At 34.6% G+C, this 13,814-nt stretch overlaps 1 non-coding gene across 1 annotated transcript; it reads left to right on the top strand.

Annotated features, from left to right (window-relative positions):
- Positions 1-12,142: 12,142 nt before the first annotated feature.
- Positions 12,143-12,246, top strand: LOC126019949 (U6 spliceosomal RNA). Its single transcript, XR_007499552.1, has one exon. It is a non-coding gene; the product is annotated as a U6 spliceosomal RNA (small nuclear RNA).
- The last annotated feature ends 1,568 nt before the right edge of the window (positions 12,247-13,814 follow it).

The following is a 13,814-nucleotide window of genomic DNA, read 5'->3' on the forward strand; positions in this document are numbered from 1 at the left end:
GTGATGTTAAGGAAGGATAAAACGTAATATTAAACCACAGAGTCAACTACACTGAAATAATGAGACCAGTATTTTACAGCCAAAAGACTCAGGCTGGGGTGATTGATGGGATGGGCTCTGGGAACATTGGTGGAGGAAGGTTGGCATAGATTGTGGTATTTTTGCTGAAACACTGTATATCTAAATTCAACTATAAATAATTTTAATCACAATATTTAAGAATTAAATGTAGCCAGCATTTATAAAACTATTTGACATGAAGTCAACCAATTCCCAGTGTTGTATTCTGGTTCACTTCTTTCTGCACTCTCTCCCTATTCAAAATTCAGTAAACCAATTTCTGAGTTTAGCAAAGAATTTATATTGCAAGTTAATTGCTGTGCTGGTAATAGGAGGATTTGCTTCTAGAAAAATACAAAGTGACCAAGAATTGCTGCTGAAAATAACAATATTTTGTGTGTCATCCTGACAGTGGTGACATCCTGCAGAAAACAAACCAAAATTGATCCAGAATGTTATGAAATTTTAGCTAAAATAATTTCATAGTTTACCTGTTCAGTAACTACAGAAAAATATATAAAAGTTAGTAAAAAGTAATTAAATAATTGTTTTTAAAATAGCAGTTTTGAAACTCAAATCTGCCTTTTAAAACAATAAAAACAAGGTAGCTAGAGTAAACACTACTCTAATTTCTGTAAGCTATATTGTCGTCTTGGGAAGGGAAAGAACAATCAGTATATCATGCCCATAAAATAATTTTGTTAAAAATAACCCCCAGTTCTTAAGAAAATAGGTAAACTCAGTTTCCATGGAAATGATTTTTATGCTAGAATTTATGAATGCAAGGAAAACATGACAATGACAGGGAGATTAAAAAATGACTGAAGCTGTAGCACCTTCTTGTTTTGTCACTTTGAAGTTTTGAACACTTTGATTTATAAGAAAACATTTTTGTCATGAATTACTTAATATGTTTACTATAGCAAGATCAGCCATAATTTCTGGCTTACAACTACTCAACCTCTTAGAATTTTCTACTAAGTACAGTTAAGCATCTTGTTATGTTAATGAAATAACTTTTGAAGATTACTTAGAATGGGGTATATTTGCATTGGACCTTATTGCCTGCAATAATCAATACACCTTTTTGGTACAAAAATTTATTTATAAAGGTTATGACACAAGTCTTACATGAACAGAACCCTGATTAAATCTTCAGCATAACATGATCCCCAGTAGCACTGAATGTATCCATGAAGGCCTTCTACTAGTGTTGAGTTTTTCTGCTATTCCAGCACTGCAGGACTGGGCAGAACCACATCTTTGGGCTCTTTTATTGTACCATCAGCTTGTTAGGTAAGTATTATTAGAAGTGGGTCTTTTACCCCCCAACACTCTTTGGGAACATCCCCTACACACAAATAAAAATAATGATTATAGCATGTTATTGTGTGAACGTGGCATGGTGTAATTCTATTTATCATGCCAGTTAAAAGGTGTACTGAGTAGCAATGCAATCACCAGACTATATGAGTGTGTACCCTTGTCTTCTGGTGCATGAGGCTCTAAAAATCTTAGCTCACACACATTACCAGTGTATGTAAACAAATATATTAAAGAACTATTTTTTTTTGTTGTTGTTGTTGTTGTTAAAGAACTCTTGGAGCATTTCTATTATGAGAGGATAATGAACAGTGACTACCAATATATTTGTTAGTAATAGTAAATTTCTATTATTGGGGAATTAGTCTGCAATACTAATGATTTTTCACTAGTGAAATTTGTGAGACACCAAAGCTTCAGAAAGCAGAGAATTTCAAATATGCAAAGATGTATTTGAAGGTCATGTACTGTGGCAGAATGATGAAGTAAATATCCCCAGAGCCTGGCAGAAGAGAGTTTGTAAGATGACAAAACAATCAAAGCATCATGAAAACATTAATAAAAAGTGAAGTGGCTTCCATATCTGCTTCACTCATGCCCCAACTCCAAGGGATTGGGAACATGCGGGTCTGGAAACAAACTCCTTCACAGGAAATCATCCACACAGGATTAGGGAGATAAACAAATTCAGGAATTTACACAGAAAGTCTTCCATTCCTAGCAAGTTGATAGCTCAGTCATGGAAAAACAGAAACTGCAAGCAGTTTTACCCTGAGACCCGCAGGCTTTATTGGGAACCCAAAGACCACATTATGAGGTGGAGAAGAGGTGGTCTAAGGCACCACTCCAAAAGGTGGTTCAATTCAAAATTGTTTCTATACAGTGAGTAACAAGCATCATCAGCAAAGAAAAATATCTTTTCTTTTTTTGATATTGTGGTTTGCACTACTGCTAATTAAGGGATGCATGAATATTAGACCCTTCTAATATTCTTACTGCACTACTACAAGTGCACTACCTGCACTCTCTACGCTTTGTGGCAAGCTTCCTACCATGACTGGTTCTCCTAATCCTCAACTCTATTGTCCCTGGATATCATCCCAACCTGGTGGGATATAAAAAAAGTAAATTATTATTTTTAGAGTAGTGTCTGAACATTCTCCATAATTGTTAGACCAGTTGAAATTTTCACCAGTAGTGTACAAGGATTCCTTTTTTTCAACATCAACTCAATATTGTTTTTGTTCATTATAATATGTGCATGTCTCACTAGTAGGAGGTGATAAATCATTACTGTTTTGATTTATATTTTCTTGACGTAATGATTCAGAGCATTTTTGTATATTTACTGGACATCTTTATGCCTTTGTTTAGTTGACTGTAAAGATACAAATTTGGGTGTCTATCTTTAGACTTTCAAGTCTATTTTATTAATCCTAGAGTTTGTCCTTATTAAAGTATCACTATTATGTTTAGGATGACCTTATAGTATAATTTAAAGTTGGGTGAAAAAAAAGCCTCCCAGATTTTTTTCCAAGTATTGCTTTGGCTAGTCATGATTTTTATTATAGCATATAAATTACAACAGCATCTGGTCTATGTCTTTTAAAATGTCATTGATATTTTTATAGAGAGTACAATGAATATGCATATTGTTTTGAATAAAAATGCAATTTTGATACTATTAAGTATTCTAATCCATGAAGAGGTGATATTTCCTTTCATTATGCCATATTTCTTTTATCAGTAAAATATATAAGTAAACTACATTTATATTTGTATAAGTGTTTGTTCTAAACTTCTATTCATCTCTTTTGTTAACCTGATTTCCAGGTACCTAAATATTGAGGTACTATTGTAAATGGTGTTTTTCATTTTATTTCTCTTCTACTTTGCTGTTTGCATTTAGAAATGTCATAAAGGGGTCAGAACAATAATGTTGTGGGTAGGGCACTTTCCTTGTAGTTTCCTACCCAGGTTATATCCTTAGCACCCTAGTCGACTAGGAGTAAGTTTGAATTCAAAACAAGGAGTAATCCCTGATTACTGTGAGGTATACCCCTCAGTAAAATGTTGTTAATTTTTACATGTTGATTTTATAGGCTGCTATATTACTGTACAAGTTTACTGTTTCTAAAGGTTTAGAGGGTTTAGAGTTTACAGTTTTATTTAGTTTATTTAGGAGGTGTGGGAGAAGGAGATGGGGGGCATTGGTAGTGGAAATGTTGCACTGGCGAAGAGGGGTGTTCTTTTGATGACTGACACTCAACTATAGTCCTGTTTGTAATCACAGTGTTTAAATAATTTTTAAATAAAACTAACTAAATATTTATTTATTTAGAGTTTTCTAAGTATGATTTCATGTCATATGCAAATGACTTATTCTTTAATAACTCTTTCTTGTATAATTTTACTGGTTAAGACTTCCACTATTATTTTGAATAATAGTGATGAGAGTTGACAACTTCTCTTGTGCCTGATATTAGTAGGAGAATTTTATTTTTTCTCCCTTGAATAGATATTAACTGTGGGTTTGTGGTAAATACCTTTAATTCTGTTGAAGCTAGATCCTATTTTAATGAGAGTTTTTATCTGAATGGTACTGTAGCGTGTCATATGTTTACTCTGCATCTATTTATTTATTTAGTCTTATAGATTTATTTTTGCTAGTATTGACTTAGCATTTGAATTTCTGTGATATCTGGCTTGTCTCCCTTTCATTTCTGATTCATGTATTAAAGTCTTTTCGGAAGAGAACTCAGACCTCCATCTAACACCATGCACAAAGGTCAAATCCAAATGGATTAAAGACCTGGATATCAGACCTGAAACCATAAGGTATATTAAACAACATGTAGATATAACACTTCATGACATCGAAACTAAAGGCATCTTCAAGGTGGAAACAGCCCTCTCCAAACAAGTGGAAACAGAGATAAACAGATGGGACTATATTAAGCTGCAAAGCTTCTGCACCTCAAAGAAAATAGTGCCTAGGATACAAAAGACATCCACAGAATGGGAGAAAATATTCATCCAATACCCAGCAGACAAGGGGCTGATACTTAAGATATACAAGTTACTGACAGAATGTAAGAAGAAAACACATCTAACCCCATCAAAAAATGGGGATAAGAAATGGACCCAACTATACCACTCCTAGGAATATACCCTAGGAACACAAAAACACAATACAAAAACCCCTTCCTTACACCTATATTCATTGCAGCACTATTTACCATAGCAAGACTCTGGAAACAACCAAGATGCCCTTCAACAGATGAATGGCTAAAGAAACTGTGGTACATATACACAATGGAATATTATGCAGCTGTCAGGAGAGATGAAGTCATGAAATTTTCCTATACATGGATGTACACGGAATCTATTATGCTGAGTGAAATAAGTCAGAGAGAGAGAGAAAAACGCAGAATGGTCTCACTCATCTATGGGTTTTAGGAAAAATGAAAGACATTCTTGCAATAATAATTTTCAGACACAAAAGAGAAAAGAGCTGGAAGTTCTGGCTCACCTCAGGAAGCTCACCACAAAGAGTGATGAGTTTAGTTAGAGAAATAACTACGTTTTGAACTGTCCTAATAATGAGAATGTATGAGGGAAATGGAAAGCCTGTCTAGAGTACAGGCGGGGGTTGGGTGGGGAGGAGGGAGATTTGGGACATTGGTAATGGGAATGTTGCACTGGTGATGGGTGGTGTTCTTTACATGACTGAAACCCAAACACAATCATGTATGTAATCAAGGTGTTTAAATAAAATATATAAAAAAGAAATACAAATGGCCAAAAGGCACATGAAAAATGTTTCACATCACTAATTAACAGGGGTATGCAAATCAAGACAATAATGATGTACCATCTCATGCCACAGAGACTGGCACACATCACAAAGAACAAGAACAGGGCAGGAGAGATAGCATAATGGTAGGGCATTTGTCTTTCACGCAGTCGATCCAGGACAGATGGTGGTTTGAATCCAGGCATTCTGTGTGGTCCCCTGAACCTGCCAGGAGTAACCCAAATAAAGAAACAAAAAGCGAAACAAAACAAAAACAAAGAACAAGAATAATAAATGCTGGCGGGGATGTGGAGAGAAAGGAACTCTCATTCACTGCTGGTGGAACTGCCGTCTAGTCCAGCCCTTATGGAAGACAAGAAGGAGATTCCTCAAAAAACTGAAAATTGGGGTTGGAGCAGTGGCGTTGAGCGCCTGGCTGGCGCTAGCCTAGAACAACTGTGGTTCGATCCCAGGTGTTCCATATGTTCCCCCAAGCCAGGAGAGATTTCTGAGCACATAGCCAGGAGTAACCCTTGAGCATCACCGGGTGTGGCCCAGAAAAAAATCTGGAAATTGAGCTTTCCTATGATCCATCTATGCCACTCTTAGCGATATACCCTGGGAACACAAAAATACAATACAAAAATCCCTTCCTCACATCTATATTCATCACAGCACTATTTACAATAGTCGGACTCTGGTAACAACCAAGATGCCCTTCAACAGATGAATGGCTAAAGAAACTCTGGTACATATACACAGTGGAATATTATGCAGCCATCAGGAGAGTTTAAATCATGAAATTTTCCTATACATGGATGGACATGGAAACTATTATGCTGAGTGAAAGAGGGGTGAGTGCAGTTAGAGAAATAACACACTAACAACTACCATGACAATGTTAATGAATGAGAGAAGTAGAATGCCTGTGTCAAATACAGGGAGGGGTTGTGGGAGGAGGGAGATGGGGGCATTGGTAGTGGAAATGTTGCACTGGTGAAAGGGGGGTGTTCTTTGGTGACTGAAGCCTAACTATAGTCCTGTTTGTAATCACAATGTTTAAATAATTTTTTTAAATGAAAGAAAAAATAAAGTATTTCTGAGTCTGATTAATAAATCATTAATTTTTTTCAAAGTTTTTGGTTTCATTGACCTTCTGAACATTTTTAGTCTCTATTTCATTGATTTGTGCTTTAATATTTACTATTTTCCTCTTTCTATTTGCTTTGGGATCCCCTTGTTAGTCTTTTAGATGATAATCTGTAGCAATAATTTATTTTATTTGGGCTTTACCTTGCTTCCTAATTAATGTTTGTTTTGCCATAAACTCCCTCTTAACACTGCCTTTACTATGTTTCTTATGCTATTGCAACATGTGTCTTAACTCCCATTTTTTTGTCTACAAATCTTTTTTTTCTTTTCTGATTTCATCTTTGAGCCATTGATTGTTTAGTTAATTTGTTTATCTTGGAGCCAGAGTGAAAGTACAGTGGTAGAGCATTTCTCTTGGATGTGGCCACTTAGGTTTGATTCCCTGCATCCCATATTGTACCTCAAGTCTGCTAGGAGTGTTTCTTGAGTACAGAGCTAGTAGTAACAGCTTAGAACAGCTGTATCTGACTTCCCCTAAGAAATAAGTAAACAATAAATAAATAAATAAACAAACAAACAAATAAATAAATAAATAAATAGACAAGTTGTCTGACCTCCAGGTGTTCGAGTCCCACTGTTGGCCCATTTGTTGGGTCCCGTTTTCACCTTTGTTGATTGTTTGTGTATTCGCAAAGAGCTCCGAAAATGAGAAATTGATTCCCATCCCCTTCTCCCCTTTTCTGGGGGAGATCCTGCTAATATTTATCCGCAGCAAATAATCCACACAGACAGGAGGGTTAAGGGTTAAAAGGTTGGGTGAGGCTATATAGTCCTTTGTCAGCGTGCTGCTAGCTCCAAAACACCTAGAGCCAGCCAGCCAACTCTGGCCACTGATCTCGAAACCCTGGCACCCAAGCTATTTATTCGGCTCTCAACAGCGATCCCACCTGGAAAGTCAAGGTGGGACAACAGGCAAAGAATAATCTTATGGAAATATTTTCATATACAACATCCTACCACCATTTTTGTTATTAATATCTATTTTCAAATCATTTTGGCCTCCAAAATAGTTGATATGATTTCTATCTTCTTGATTTTATAGAGATATATTTTGTGATTTATCTTAAAGACTATCTTAGAGACTATATCAAATATAGTGGAGTAGAATGTGGTAAATATTAATAAATATTTCATGTGTACGAGTAGAATGTTTATTTTACTTTTAGGAGATAAAGGACTCTAATTTTATGCGTATCCTTAGAGAAACTGCATTAAATCTGTAGAATTCTTTGGGAAGTACTGCCATTTTCATGATGTCAATCCTCCCAATACATAAACAAAGTATGTGTCTCCATTTCCTTGGGTCCTTTTGTATTTCTTAAAGCAGTGTTTTGTAGTTTTATTTATTATAAATAATATATTATATTATAATATATTAATTTGTTAATGTCAATAGTTTAAATTATATTAATAATTATAATATAATCATTTATTATAAATGTATTTATTATAAATTCCTTTACCTCTTTAGTTAAGGTGACTCCTTATGGATATAGTGAAAATGAACAGGATAAAAATTTATAAATCTGAGATTTTAAAATCAGGCAGAGTGAGAGAGTCCTGCTCACAAAGCCTGGCAGCCAAAGAATCTGTATGAGAAAGTTTAGGGTGAGGTTAAAAACTTTTTATTGGGGAAGGGGGGTGTTCTTTTTATGACTGAAACCCAACTATAATCATGTATGTAATCATGGTGCTTAAATAAGAAATTTTTAATAATAAAAAATTGCCTATTAAAAGCATTAATGATTTGTATCTACTTTAATAAAAACTCACAGACTTAGAGTTATGTTTTCTATGTGTAAAATGGGAAAATGGTTGGCATGTAATAAGGATGTCATGTTATAAATAATGAATGACGTGTTGAATCCAGCGTAGATAACATGGTATGACCCTACTTTAAGAGACAAAAATTATGCACTCAAGATTATAACTCAGGAATCTCTCAGTAAAGACTTTGTTACAGAAGGCGAGTCTAATCTGGGAATTAAGTCCCTGATGGCACAGTGGGCCTAACTGAGGGACATTCTATGAGAATAAAACTGCTGTAAGGGGTCTACAATGATGGAGAGACCATTTTTGAAGGGAAGAGGAAAGACTCAAGAAAGAGATGCAAATAGATTGAACTATAAAACTAGAATTTTTCCTTTTTTCTATATTTATATTGCTATAAAAAACTATGTGATTTTATGTACCTTTGTAATTTTTTTTTACCAAAAGACACTAAAATACTCATGTAAATAAGGGGTGTGGACACATATGTGTATGTATATACACATATATCCACAAACTTCTGGATCAATTTTTTAGCACATGTGTCATATATTTGGGAATTTGTTTTCAGATATCATCTTTTTTACAGGAAGCTTGACATTTTATCTAAATCAAATTGGCCTAGTTCAGATCACTCCTTTATGAGAACTGGTGGCAGAAGGTGACGAAGGGTTGTTAAGAATAGATTGCAGTCTGCTTCTCTAGAATCTAGACATTTAAAAGCTTGTCCTAGAGGCAATAAGAATAACACAATTATGCGCTTTGACAAAACAGACTAACAACAACTTGCATTAAATTTGGACCTTCAGGTAAAGATCAGCTAAACATATTTTTCAAAATTCTTTAGATTAAGCTTTGCATATTAAATACCAAACCCAGTATTTTGATCCAGATTAAACTTTTAAACAAATGGTGTAGTCTGTACATAAAATATGCTTAGAATCATTTTAACATTTTTATGGTACAATAAAATACATAATGTAAACTATAAAAGTATTGCATAATATTTTGTAATATGCTATGTATTACACAAAATTTATTTGCCTAAATACATGGGAAGCCTGAGTTTGGTCCCCAGCATTGCCAAGGAGTGACTCCTCAGCACTGAGACAGGAGTAGTACCTGACTACTTGAAAATGTGCCCCCCCCCCAAAGTAAATCAAGCAAACCGGAAACTAAATAGAAAGCTTATTTAACTTAGAATATCAAAAGATAAAAAGAATACAGAGTATATTTGTTTTGTTTTATTTTTTGCTAACACATCTTTTATTTGTATCATTTAAATTATAGTTTTCTTTTAAATTGTGGCCAAAGTGAATTACAAGTCTTTCACAGTAATATTTAAGGTACAAAGTGACAATGAATCAGGGGCATACCCATCAACAGTGATGTCCTCCCTCCACTCCTGTTCCCAGCATGCATCCCAAATCAACCTCCTTTACCCCTTAATACTAGTATAACTGGTCCCCACTTGTACAGCTTGTTGAGGATTAGGTTGTCGATTAGGTTGTCAATTCTGTTGTCTTTGACTTTGGGTATATTTGGTCTAAAAAGAAAAATGGAAAAGTGAAGTCAAATATCAAAGGTAGAGAACTGAGAAAGGATTTAACAATAGGTTCTTAAAATTTGCAATAATTTTTAAATAAAATTTTACAAAAGTCATTCAACAACTTCATGAAGAAATGTAATGATGTAAATGGAGTTGTGAAGAACACTCTAGGTCCCAGAGTACAGCAAGGAAAGAATTGAGTGAAAGAGGAGAAACAAATATGAAAGAATTTGGGATGAGGGCCAAGAGGTCTCAGGGTCATTGGTGGTGTTAAGAAAGGACAGAACTAAAGGATGGAGCAACAGTACAGTGGTAGGACATTTGCCTTGCACACGGCTGACCCAGGAAAGACCTTGTGTTGATCCCCCGCATCCCATGTGATCCTCCAAGCCAGGAACAATTTCTGAGCACATAGCCAAGGAGTAAGCCCTGCGCATCACAGAGTATATGCCACCAACACCCAAAAAAGAAAGAACAGAACTAAATATTCAAGCCAATGTCAACAACAATGAAATCATGAGACCTAAAGTTTAACAATCAAAATTTAAAATGGCCTGATATGCTGTCAGGCTGGAGGCTAAGGTGTTGGGTAAGGGGTGGTGTCATGGATGTTCTCTTGGAATATTGATAGAGGGTGGTTGAGACTGGTAGTGGGATTGTCCCTGAAACATTGCATGTCTGAAACCCAACTGAAGAACTTTGTAAGTCACAATGATTTTAATAAAAAAAAAATTAAAACAGAATTTAAGTTTAAATTTAAAACATAAATTGAATTGATGATTTTTGAATGGGGTGATATTGACAGTTCTCAGTGTTCACTCCTGCCTCTATACAGGAATCACCCTGGCGGAGCTCAAGGGACTATATGGAATACCATTGATCAGTGCAGGGTCAGCCACATGCAAGGCAAGTACTCTATCCACAGTACTATGTCTGAAGCCCCATTCTTTAAAACTGAAACAATAAAAGTAAGCATGATGATGAGCTGCATCAAAAATTAGAGCTTATTCTTTTTCAGTGTTTCTTTTTCTAACATAATTTTTATTTTAATCATAGTGGCTTACATATCATTGACAATAATATTTTAGGTACATATTAACATAAAATCAGGGGAATTCCCATCACCGAATTGTCCTCCCTCCACCTCCCATACCTTCCTGGGCTGCTAGAATGAGTGGTCCCTTCTGTGTCTAGCTTACTACTTAGTGATTTTACACCTGTTTGGTCTTGGTACCTCCCTTATTTCCCCCTCTAATTGGCAGGTGGGACTAGATAGTTCAAGTTATGTGGTTTTGTTTGAAGAAGAAAAAAGTAATAAATAAATAAATAAATAAATAAATAAATAAATAAATAAATAAATAAATAAATAAATAAAAGTAAAAATCAAATACACCGAAAATGGGCGGAGTCCTTCTAGAATCTAGAGGCTCTCATCCTCCGTTTGAGAGACGAAAGGGAAAAAGATGGTGAAACACCACAACAGTACAAAAAAGAAGTGTCAAATAAAATATCCAGTGAGCACTTCAACAATAAAGATAAGCACCACATAAAAGCCATGGTCTTGAGATGAAAAACATGGCAGAGCACATAAAGGACGAAGAGAAAAGAAGAAAAAAAATAAATAAAAATGGAGACAACAACTTCAATAACCACACCAAAACAAAGAAATCAACAAAAAACTAGATAAATAAATATTAAAAAAAATAATAAAATAAAAATGTTTTGTGCTTTTTTGGCTTTTTTCCCCTTCCTGCACAGGCACAGTAAATATTGGGGTCATTTGATAAGGAATTCCCTCGGCCTAAGAGATACAGGGTTTCTCCACCCTTGGAGTATATTGTTATGGGATTAACTATAGACTCCTTTCAAAAGTTTGGGCTTATTTTAATCATTCTATTCCCATGATAATGCAAGAATGATGTTTGTATCTTACTTGCTGGTATATATAGGCTTCTTCCACAAAAGAGAAAAATCTTTTGAGGATGTATAGTAAATAACTCCATATAAATTTTTTCTTGTTGATAAGGTACTCATAAATAATATTTATTGTTAGTTTGTAAACAGTAAGGTAAATAGTAATAATTTGCTTTAATGATTTAATATAGTCTAAACCAAATTTTCTAAATCTTGAAAGTTTTGATTACTTTACATTTCTATTTCACCTTTCTATGAGATGAATAATTTATGACCTTTTCAAAATAAATAAACACAAATAATTTATTATTTTTTGAGATTTTGTAATTATTAAAAATTCTATAGACCAAATCACAGATAGTTTTTATGTTAAATTTATTATTTTCATTATTAAATACACTAGTCAAATATCACATGTTTTTGTGAATTTAGTAGCAGGAAAGTTCCTCATATCTCTCTTAGTAAGCTAGGAGGATGGATTGAGTAATAGAAGGTTGTATTAATTGTAATAGCTGTAATAGTAATAGTAGGACTAGGTAGAAAGCTTGGGCTTTTATCATTCAAAAATATGTAATAGAGTGTTTGCTTCAGCAGCACATATACTAAAATTGGAACAATACAGAGATTAGCATGGCCCCTGCGCAAGGATACACACAAAAAATGTAATAGAATACAAATTCTTATTATGTAATTAGAATTAACTTTGAATGAATCCCACTGTCTTTGAATAAATTCTTTGCAAATACTTGAATTTAAGAATCTAACAATCCCTAAAAACAAGAATTATAAATCTTAACAAAAACTTTACAATGATAACTTTAACATTAGCTTCTTTGAAATGTATAATATTATATAAAATTGTAACACTTTCTAAGAATAAACACTTCTATTTTTATAAACAAAAATCACACAATGATTTATTTAGATGTTCAGAATTTAGTCACTTCAGGCACTAAATATTTCTATATCAATTCCACCACCAGAATGAACTTTCCTTTACCAGTATCCCTAATTTACAACCACCAACGCACCATAGACTGGCTCCTTGCAGGCCCAGCAAATTTACTTCATTTTGCTTCTTACACCACCAGTAAAAAAGAATAATCAAATCTAGATTAACACGAGTCAATTTGAAATAATTGTTATAGCTCTCTATTGTGCTACTAAAGTCAGTGTTTATGAATTTACTAGGCTGTAGTTGGTTCTAGTTGAACCAAAGCCTCTGCTTAGGGAACTAAGGTAACTACCAAGTTAGGCAACTAAATTACCCTCACTAAATGTGGTATATTCTGTGTAACTTTTCCATCTTATTTCCTGTGATATTTGTACTGCTGTGTTTACCCGACAATAATATTTTGAGGTGTTGTGCTGTAGGCGGCTTCTGTCCTACAGTCATCAGTGAGATTTCAGTGAATCCACTTTAGGGAGAGTGGGTTGCATGGACGTTGAAATATGAAATATAAAATAATGAAATCACACACAGAGAATGTGGGGTCAACACGTTTTTCTGGCAGGAGTGCGACAAGTTTAATTTTTTGAGCAGGGGAATTTATAGGGGTAAAATTGGCCAGAGGTAAAGAATAATTATAATCACAAAGCATAGTACAACGGTAACAATATCTAAGCTATGGGTGTGACTGTAAAAATTCTAGGTTACAAAAGAGAAGGTCACAACTCAAGGTAACTCTTTGCAAGCTTACTTTAAATGCAAAATTAGGATTAGGAGGGAGTAGAAAATATCTAGGAACTTGATCTTTACTAGACTGGACTCTATTGTTTTAGAGGTTAAGTAAAGGGATGAGCCAAATCCCCAAAAATGAGTTTCCCTATTTCTAAAGGAGGGTCAATAGTCAATATCCAGGATCTGCATTCTGGTTACACCCTTAATTACCAGAAAATCCAGCTGCAAGGACACATTTGAAAGAGAAAAAATATTGTCTTTGCTTTTAGGGCTGGCTATTATCCAGAAAAGGGGTTCTCAAATAATCTTTGGTGCTAGAATTTCTGAGCCAAATTATTTGATAGCCAATATTTTGCCTGATATTTACAAAGGAGAGATAGTCAAATACTGACTGAAAATGTAATGCCAAGCATCTCTTTGGAAATTCCTCGACCATCCACGCAGGGGAAAAAGGCGTCCACAGCGGGCCTTTTGAGGAAGCCCATGGGGTTTAATTTAGTTCTCCCCACCAGGAAAATCTGAGGATACATCTGGTGGGCTGAGCCCCCCTAAAAGTTTAGGTATTTCCT

This window comes from Suncus etruscus, chromosome 9 (assembly GCF_024139225.1).
Source record: "Suncus etruscus isolate mSunEtr1 chromosome 9, mSunEtr1.pri.cur, whole genome shotgun sequence".
In the NCBI taxonomy this organism is placed as follows: Eukaryota; Metazoa; Chordata; class Mammalia; order Eulipotyphla; family Soricidae; genus Suncus; species Suncus etruscus.